The following is a 9,583-nucleotide window of genomic DNA, read 5'->3' on the forward strand; positions in this document are numbered from 1 at the left end:
CTGCATTCCTTTTCCAGTCTGGCTCTTTTTAACCCAACCTCAACCTCCATATCCCAACCCAGGACATTCAGAAATTTACTGAAACTGCTCCTTGAAAGGCCTTCCTGACCTTTTTTCTTCCCACCCCAGGCCTTTTCCTTTTTCCTTTTTTTTTTTTTCAGCGTCAATTTATTTTTCCTAGAATTTGGACACAATAACTGCAGCAAGACAATGCTTGATACTATTCAATCCTTACTTTAGGTTCTTAAACTACCTCATGTGACTTCACATTCAGTAAAACTGGGGAACTAAAATTCGACATGCCAACAAATTTACTCAATACTGATGTAACTACAAAATTTTATATGTTAACATGTGGCCTTCACAGAATTTGACCTAGACACTAGCTTACAACACAAAGTTACTTTTTGCTTATCTGTCCTAACCTACTTAGTGTTACACCAACAGACCCCCTTTCCCATAGCTTTTACCATGAAGGTGATTCCTCCCTTTAAGTAGGGGAGTGAGGGTGGGGGGAGGGGGGGCAAAGTTCCCACCCAGAAAAAAAATACTAACAGAACTATCCAATTGTAAAGTATCAGCAGATATAAATAGGTCATGAGCAACTCTGAACCTTTTACCTAAGTAGTATAACAGAAAGTTACAGTGTTGACCAAAAGAATACACAGGTTTCTCATTAAACTTTGTTATTTTAATGGGTCTCAAAATTCTGTAAGCTGTGTGACCATCCAGCACAGGTGCATATCGGGCACTGATGGGGCTTGGGTGGTTCAGGATAATCACCTGAGCTGTGAAGCCAGCTGCTTCCACTGGTGGGTCGTTTTTTTTTTTTTTTTGTTTTTTTTTTTAAATATATTTTATTGATTTTGTACAGAGAGGAAGGGAGAGAGATAGAGAGTTAGAAACATCGATGAGAGAGAGTCATCGATCAGCTGCCTCTTGCACACCCCCTACTGGGGATATGCCCGCAACCAAGGTACATGCCCTTGACCGGAATCGAACCCGGGACCCTTCAGTCCCCAAGCCGACGCTCTATCCATTGAGCCAAACCGGTCCCGGCGGTGGGTCGTTTTTGCTGTCACCAGCCACATTGCCACGGCGAACATCTTTGACAAACACGTTCTTGACATTGAAGCCCACATTGTCCCCAGGAAGAGCTTCCCTCACAGCTTCGTGGTGCATTTCAGCACACTTTACTTCAGTTGTAACATTGACTGGAGCAAAGCCTAGGTGACCACCAGCCTGGCTTGAGAACACCAGTCTCCACTCAGCCCACGGGGACAGTACCAATATCACCAATTCTGTAGACATCCTGGAGGGCAGACTCAGGCGCTTGTCAGTTGGACGAGTTGGTGGCAGGATGCAATCCAGAGCTTCAGGCAGTGTGGTTCCACTGGCATTGCCATCTTGACGGGTGACCTTCCATCCCTTGAACCAAGGCAATTAGCACGTGGATCCAGCATGTTGTCACCATTCCAACCAGAAACTGGCACAAATGCTACTGTGTCAGGGTTGTAGCCAATTTTCTTAATGTAGGTGCTGATTTCTTTTAGCAATTTCCTCGTATCTTTTCAGGCTTGATCCCCAGTAGGGGGCGGGCAGGAGACAGCTGATCAGTGATTCTCACTCATCATTGATGTTTCTATCTCTCTCTCCCTCTCCCTTCCTCTCTGAAATTAATAAAAATATTTTTTTAAATAAAAGAACTATGGGCAGTGTGGATTGGGGCTCAGTGACACAGACGATGCTGGAGATCCAGCTGTTCCTCTTAAAAAGCTGAACTTACAAGGTCCTGCTTCCTCTGAGCTCTAGCACCAGGGCCAGGCTCTGAGGAGCACAGACACATAGAAGGAGGAACTAGATTGTCTGGCATTGGGTCAGGAACTCAGGGACAGCTTTCTCCCAGACAGAAGTGCTCAAAGGGATGGGCTGACAAATATTTTTTTAAGAAGAGGAAGAAAAAAAAGACAAAGATAAAAAATATGAACAAGCCCTATCCAGTTTGGCTCAATGGATAGAGTGTTGGCCTGCAGACTGAAAGGTCCTGGGTTTGATTCCAGTCAAGGGCACAAGCCCAGGTTGCAGGCTCAATCCCCAGTGGGGGTGTGCAGGAGGCAGCCGGTCAATGATTCTCCCTCATCATTGATGCTTCAATCTCTCTCTCCCTCTTCCTTCCTCTTTCTGAAATCAATAAAAATATTTTTTTTAAATATGTGAACAACAAAATGGCAATAAATACATACCTATCAACAATTGAATCTAGGGTCGGGGTTTCGTACGTAGCAAAGCAGTTCCCTTGCTGCGATCTATTGAAAGTCAGCCCTCGACACAAGGATTTGTAAGGAAAAAAAACACACACACAAAAAAAACACACAATTGAATCTAAATATCAAAATAAGAGAATAAGAAATCTAATGAACAGAATAAACTGGTGAATAACATAGAATCAGAGGCATGGAAATGGAATAGACTGATGATTCTCAGCTGGAAGTTGGGGGGAGGTGGGAAGAGATATTTTATATGTATATATGCAGTACCTAGGGACCCAGACAATAGGATGGCAAAGGCCTGGGGAGGGCTGGAAGCTGAGTGGAGGGGAGCAATGGGAATAAAAAAGTGACATCTGTAATAATCTCAACAATTAAAATTAAGAAAAAGAATTTGGAGGGGCAGTGTTCAAAGGACAATGCCATATAAATTCAGTATCTAGCATTATTGGTTTTTGCAGCTTTCATGCATGTAAAACCTGTTTGTTTGTTTGTTTGCTTACTTGTTTGTTTTTTAACTGATTTTGAGTACAGGGACACATCAATTTGTTGTTCCACTTATTTATGCATTTATTGTTGATTCCTTTTTTTTTTTTAATACATCCTATTAAGAGTTTATTAAGAAGTTTTATTTCACCCTAGCCAACTTGGCTCAGTGGATAGAGTGCAGACTGAAGGGTCCCGGGTTCATTTCCGGTCAAGGGCACATGCCTGGGTTCTGGGCTCAATCCCCAGTAGGGGGTGTGCAGGAAGCAGTCAATCAATGATTCTGTCACATCACTGATGTTTCTATCTCTCTCTCCCTCTCCCTTCCTCTTTGAAATCAATAAAAATATGTTTTAAAAAAGAAATTTTATTTCACAGACCACACACAAATAAATATTTTTAGATTCAACTGTTGTTGTTTTTTATTATGTGCAGGCTTTCAGGAAACAGGCAGGGAGCTGAGGAGGGCCAAGATGAGACTAGGGCTTTGGTGGCTGCAAATCCTGGCAGAGGGGGCCCACATTCCTGGAGGGGGATGCCCACTGGAGTTTCTCGTCCAGGGGGGTCCCCACTGAGGGACCCATGGGAGGTCTCATACCAGGAGGTGGGCCCATCACGCCTGGAGGGGGTGCCCCTCAGCTGATAGGTGGGGGAGGACCTCCACAGCTCGGTGGTACTGGGATGGGGCCCCTGCAACACTAGCTGTGGCAGCAGCTGCAGCAGTTGCAACAATCCCTCTTGCTTATAGGGTCACTACCTGATGGGATGGTCCACCAACCCCACGAACTGGCCTAGCAAGTCCTGCAGGGGCCTGGGGCCTGTCAGCAGCCCTGCCAATCCCTGGCACCGAGCAGCTCCAGCAAGTGGCACTCAGGGCAATGCCAGTATCTTTGGGAAGAGTTCCCTCTGCTGTCATTGAGACTAGGCTCTCTTCTCGAAGTAGCACCAGCCTGAGGACTGATTTCTCTTCTCTTTCAGCTTGTTTTGAGTTCTTTGGCTTGCTCTTCCTGAATTCATCACAATCACATAGGATCAAATTCATATGCTTTTTAAAAAATATATTTTATTGATTTTTTACAGAGAGGAAGGGAGAGGGATAGAGAGTTAGAAACATCGATCAGCTGCCTCCTGCACATCCCCCAGTGGGGATGTGCCCACAATCAAGGTACATGCCCTTGACCGGGTCGAACCTGGGATCTTTCAATCTGCAGGCCGACACTCTATCCATTGAGCCAAACCGGTTTCGGCTCAAATTCATATGCTTGAATGGATGCAGACAACAGGGGGTGATGTGAGGGCATGTTTGGAGGGAGGCAATGGGGGCAGGGATGAGAACAAATATATAATATCTTAATCAATAAAGAAAAAAAAAATCAGTGCTTGTTGAAAGCCTTGAAGGTGCCAATGAAGATACGACCATCTTGCAGGATGCAGCTCATCCTGTAATTGATTACAGTGTAATCAATGTGCTGCAGCATCTTGCTGCTCTTGCCCACAGTCATGATGGCAGTTCTGATGCCTTCGATTTCCTCTGGGTTTGCTGCACCAAGGCGTGGCCCTCCTGTAGCCCACTTCCTGCCACTACTACCGGCATTAGTAGATTCCTGTATGTGCCCTGACTAGGGATCCAATCCACAACCTTGGCATATCAGGATGCTGCTCCAACTAACTGAGCTACCGGGCCAGGCCCTAAACCTGGTATTTTTATTGATATAGCTGTTGGGTTTTTTTGTTTTTTTGTTTTGTTTTGTTTTTTTCTTTTTTAAGATATTTTATTGATTTTTTACAGAGAAGAAGGGAGAGGGATAAAAAGCTAGAAACATCGGACCACCCGCCTCCTGCACACTCCCAACTGGGAATGTGGGATGTGCCCGCAACCAAGGTACATGCCCCTAACTGGAATCGAACCTGGGACCCTTCAGTCCACAAGCCAATGCTCTATCCACTGAACCAAACCGGTTTTGGCTTTAATGTATTTTTCTTGATTTCAGAGAAGAAGGGAGAGGGATAGAAAGAGCTAGAAACATCAATGATGAAAGAGAATAATTGTTTGGCTGCCTCCTGCACACCCCCAACTGGGGATCAAGCCCACAACTTGGGCATGTGCCCTTGACTGGAATCGAACTTGGGACCCTTCAGTTCTCAGGCCAATGCTCTATTCACTGAGCCAAACCAGCCAGGGCACCTCTTTCATTTCTGATTTTGGTTTATTTGGGTCCTCTCTCTTTGCTTTTTGGTGAGCCTGGATAGAAGTTTATCAATCTCGTTTATCCTTTCAAAGAACCAGCTCTTGGTTTTGTTGATCTTTGGTATTTTTTTTGTTTGTTTGTTTCTATGTCATTTATTTTTACTCTGATCTTTATGTATTTCCTTCCTTCTGCTTATGCTGGGCTTTTTTTGTTTCTCTCTTTCTAACTCTTTGAGTTCTAGGGTGAGATAATTTATTACCATTTTCTCTTGTTGTTTTAGTTAGGCCTGTAGAGCTATGAACGTCCCTTCAAGACTGCTTTTACTATGTCCATTAGATTTTGGATTGTGTGTTTTCATTGTCGTTTGTTCCCATGATGCTTTTTATTTCTTTTTTTTTTTTTAATATATTTTATTGTTGTGTTTTTTTTTTTGCCCTCCTCATACCCTCCCTCCCCAGAGTTTTATGTCCATCGGTTGTACTTATTTGCATGTACACAAGTCCTTCGGTTGATCTATTATCTCCCCCAGATCTTCCTCCCCTCCCCGATATAGCTGTTGTTTTTTAAAGAGCCCAGGTGGTATGGCTCAGTGGTTGAGCATCGACCCATGAACCAAAAGGTCACCGGCTTGATTCCTGGCTGGGGCACATGCCTGGGGTTTCAAGCTTGCAGTAAGGGGCATGCAGGAGGCAGTTGATGGATGTTTCTATTTCACTCTCCCTCTCCCTTCCTCTTCTCTAAAAGAATTAATGAAACATATTGTTTTGGTTTTTAAAAAATATATTTTATTGACTTTTTACAGAGAGGAAGAGAGGGATAGAGAGTTAGAAACATCAGTGAGAGAGAATCATCGATCAACTGCTTCTTGCACACCCCGTACTGGGGATGTGCCCGCAACCAAGGTACATGCCCTTGACCAGAATCGAACCTGGGACCTTTCAGTCTGCAGGCTGATGCTCTATCCACTGAACCAAACCGGTTTCGGCTAAAACACATTGTTTTAAAAAATAATTTGGGGTGACACAAACATTCAGACCATAGAACCTTGTCTCCTGCACATACCTCTAGTTTCCTCAACTATAAAACAAGGACAAATATAACACCTACTCCCCAGAGGTGTGGTGAGGATTGAATGAGAATTATATGAAGTACTTTGAACAGTGCTGAGCATGTGATGAGTACTCTATAAAAGTTATATGTTGTCATTTGGAAAGCCAAGCACTTGCCCATTTTCCAATGCTTCCATATTTTTCATAATTCTTCAAAGAGTTCCAAGAACATCTCCATAGACCCATTCTTAAGTGTACTTAATGGTCTAGGATGTGATTTATGGGAGCTTGGACTCTTAAAATCACTAAGCAAATTAAAGTTTAAACTCTTTATAAGTACCTTGGTCCTCATTAATTTCTTCCTCATCTTATTTTTTTTTTAACTTAAATTCACTCTTTTTCTCTCCCCCCACTCCAGTTTTTTATTTAAAAAAAATAATTTTAAATATAATAATGTTACATACAATAAACCTTAATATTTCAAGAAAAACTATCTTAAATATAGTAATGTTACATGCAATAAACATTAACATTTAAAGAATAAAAGGATTTTAAGTATAACAATATTCCCAAAACTGTAATAACATAGTATGGTATCACAAAAGTTGTAGGAAATATTAAAATTCTGCAAATAACAAAATTACTTTATTATATTCTAGAATATTTTTCCCCTCTGGCTCTATTTTTGTTCTTCAGTTTATGTTGTTTATTATATTCCACAAATGAATGAGAATATATGATATTTATCTTTCTCCAACAGGCTTATTTTATTTAGCATGATGCTTTTAAAGTCTATTTTGTTGGATATGAGTATTGCTTTTTTTCTTTTCCATTTGCATGGAAATTTTTTTCTAATCCCTTCACTTTCATACTGTGTGTGTCTTTTATTTTGAGGTGGGTCTCTTGTAGACAGCATATAGTTGGGTCATGTTTTTGTATTCATTCATCTACCCTACATCTTTTGATTGGAGCATTTAATCCATTTACATTTAGGGTTATTATTGAGAGGTACTTATCGATAGCTATTTTAATTCTGTATGGCTAGGTTTCTCTTTCTGTTTCTTCTCAGCAATCCATTACAGCAATCCCTTTAACATTTCTTGTAGTGCTGGCTTGGTGATGATGAACTTCTTTAGCCTTTTTATGTCTGAGAAGATCTTTATTTCACCATCTATTTTGAATAATAGCCTTGCTGGATATAGTAATCTTGGTCTCAGATTCTTGCTATGCCATTCCTTCATGCCATTCCCTTCTGGCCTGTAGAGTTTCTGATGAGAAATCAGGTGTCAGCCTTATGGGGATTCCTTTGTAGGTAACCATTTTCTTTTCTCTTGCCGCCTTTAAGATTCTCTCTTTGTCTTTAATTTTTGGCATTTTAATTATGATGTATCTGGGCTTGGATCTCTTTGGGTTCTTGTTTGGGGTCCTCTGTGCCTCCTGAACTTATGTGACTTTTTCCTTTGCCTGGTTAGGGAAGTTTTCTACCATTATTTCTTCAAACACCTTTTCTATTTCTTCCTTTCTGCCTCTTCTGGCACTCCTACTATTTTAATATTGTTACATTTTACATTGTCCCACAGCTCCCTTAAGCTGTCCTTCTAATTCATTGATTTGATCCTCAGCTTTCCCTAATCTGCTGTGTATTCCTTCCAATGTGTTCTTTATTTATGTTATGTCATTCTTTATCTCAGACCAGGCGTCTTCAAACTACGGCCCTCAGGCCACATGCGGCCCTCAGAGGAGTCTGATCCGGCCCGCCAGGTTTTTTGGGCAGTGAGCGCAGCCGAGGTGTTACAGTAGGAATTAGTAGTTCATATAGTCCGGCCCTCCAGCTCTCTGAGGGACCGTGATCTGGCCCCCACTTTAAAAAGTTTGAGGACCCCTGACTCAGACTGTTCCTTTTTCATAGTTACTATACCTTTTTTCCTACTGTTGAGCATTTTTTAAAAATATATTTTATTGATTTTTTACAGAGAGGAAGGGAGAGAGAGATAGAGAGCTAGAAACATCGATGAGAGAGAAACATTGACCAGCTGCCTCTTGCAAACCCCCTACCAGGGATGTGCCCGCAACCAATGTACATGCCCTTGGCCAGAATCAAACCTGGGACCTTTCAGTCCGCAGACCGACGCTCTACCACTGAGCCAAACCGGCTTTGGCACTGTTGAGCATTTTTAACATCATTACTCTGAACTCTGTTTTAGATAAATTTCTTATCTTTGCTTCATTTATCACTTCTTCTGGAGGATTTGCTAGTTCTTTCATTTGGGAGTTGTTTCTTTGTTTCTTCATTTTGGTAGTCTGTTTGGGTTTGTGACTATGTATTAGGTAGATCCTCTATACCTCTCAATCTCTAGTGCAGGACAGTGTTAAAAGTTGTTTCTAATTGGATCAGGCAAAGACCCAAAGCCTCCAGAGACCGCCTTTGTCTACAGACTAATAGGATGTCAACTTGAATTTCCAACAGGCAATCATTCTCAGGTATGAAGAGAGTTGTTTTTGTTTTGTTTTTTTTTCAACAGGGTGGGACAGTTGATTTTGCCTAGAGGCTAATTGTTACTTTTATTTTCTTAAGTTGCCTCAGGGCAAGGTGTTTTCCAATAGGGTGTGTCAACTGTCTTTGCCCTAGGCAAGGCAGGTGTCTATGTGGGAGAGATAGATGTCCTCTGCTGTGTGAGGGAATGACTCAGCTCAGGAAACTTGGAGTATCTGCCTTCTGAGCTCTTTCCCCCAAGTCCCCAGTCCTGGGTTCTGCTCACAGCTTCAATCCACTTCACCCTCCCTCTGCCAGAGCACAAGGTGGGTGGCTCCACAGGGAATTTTTGTGCATTGGCCCTTTAAGTGGGTGCCTGAACTTTCAGCTGCCACTCCCTGGCAGACAGCACCCCACTGCTTTTCACAGCTAGCTGTGATGTGCTCTCTGCTGAGGAGCCCAGCTTCAGGATTAGATTCCAGAGTTCTCAGTAGCACCCCAACCCCCTCAGCTGAGATCTCTCTCTGGGACTTTAGTTGCTGTCTCTGGGTGCCCGGCCAGCCCTTTCATGCCCCTGCCTCTCCTACCAGTCTCTATGTGGTCTCCACCTTCAGTCCTTGGGTATCAGGGTTCTCTCCTCTGAGTTTTCCATTTATTATTCAGGAAACCTTTCCATATTTCAGTTGTAATTCCAGCTTGTTCCTGGGAGCATGTCCGTGCAGCATCCCCTACTCTACCGCCATTTTTTAGTTCACTTTTTAAAATGTCTAACATGGTGTCTTGCACTTGTAAGTTAGTCTAGTAAATATTTATAGAATGAAAGTTTGTTTTACCCTGGTGCCATTTCTTGATGATAATAGTGGTAGTAATGATGATGATTGCTCCTAACAGCATAGATCTTGATTTTATTTTCTGAAAATTTCTGTTCATTCAGCATCTCAGACTATGGGCTCCCTTCTTTCTTCCCCTGCCCCCAACAACTCTTCCAGTCTCACCACCATCTGTCCTGCTTCCTTTCCACATTTTTAACCACCCACATGCTGGCTCCCATGGGTACTCCCCATGGCTCTCTGTTTTTTTACTTATTTTTTAAATCCTCATCCCAGGATATTTTTTAAA

The 9,583-nt window shown here is 42.4% G+C and overlaps 1 pseudogene; it reads right to left on the bottom strand.

Annotated features, from left to right (window-relative positions):
• Nucleotides 1-3,158: 3,158 nt before the first annotated feature.
• On the bottom strand, nucleotides 3,159-4,337 carry LOC118714893 (annotated as a pseudogene).
• Nucleotides 4,338-9,583: the final 5,246 nt, after the last annotated feature.

Source organism: Pipistrellus kuhlii, unplaced genomic scaffold (genome assembly GCF_014108245.1).
Source record: "Pipistrellus kuhlii isolate mPipKuh1 unplaced genomic scaffold, mPipKuh1.p scaffold_m20_p_1, whole genome shotgun sequence".
In the NCBI taxonomy this organism is placed as follows: domain Eukaryota; kingdom Metazoa; phylum Chordata; class Mammalia; order Chiroptera; family Vespertilionidae; genus Pipistrellus; species Pipistrellus kuhlii.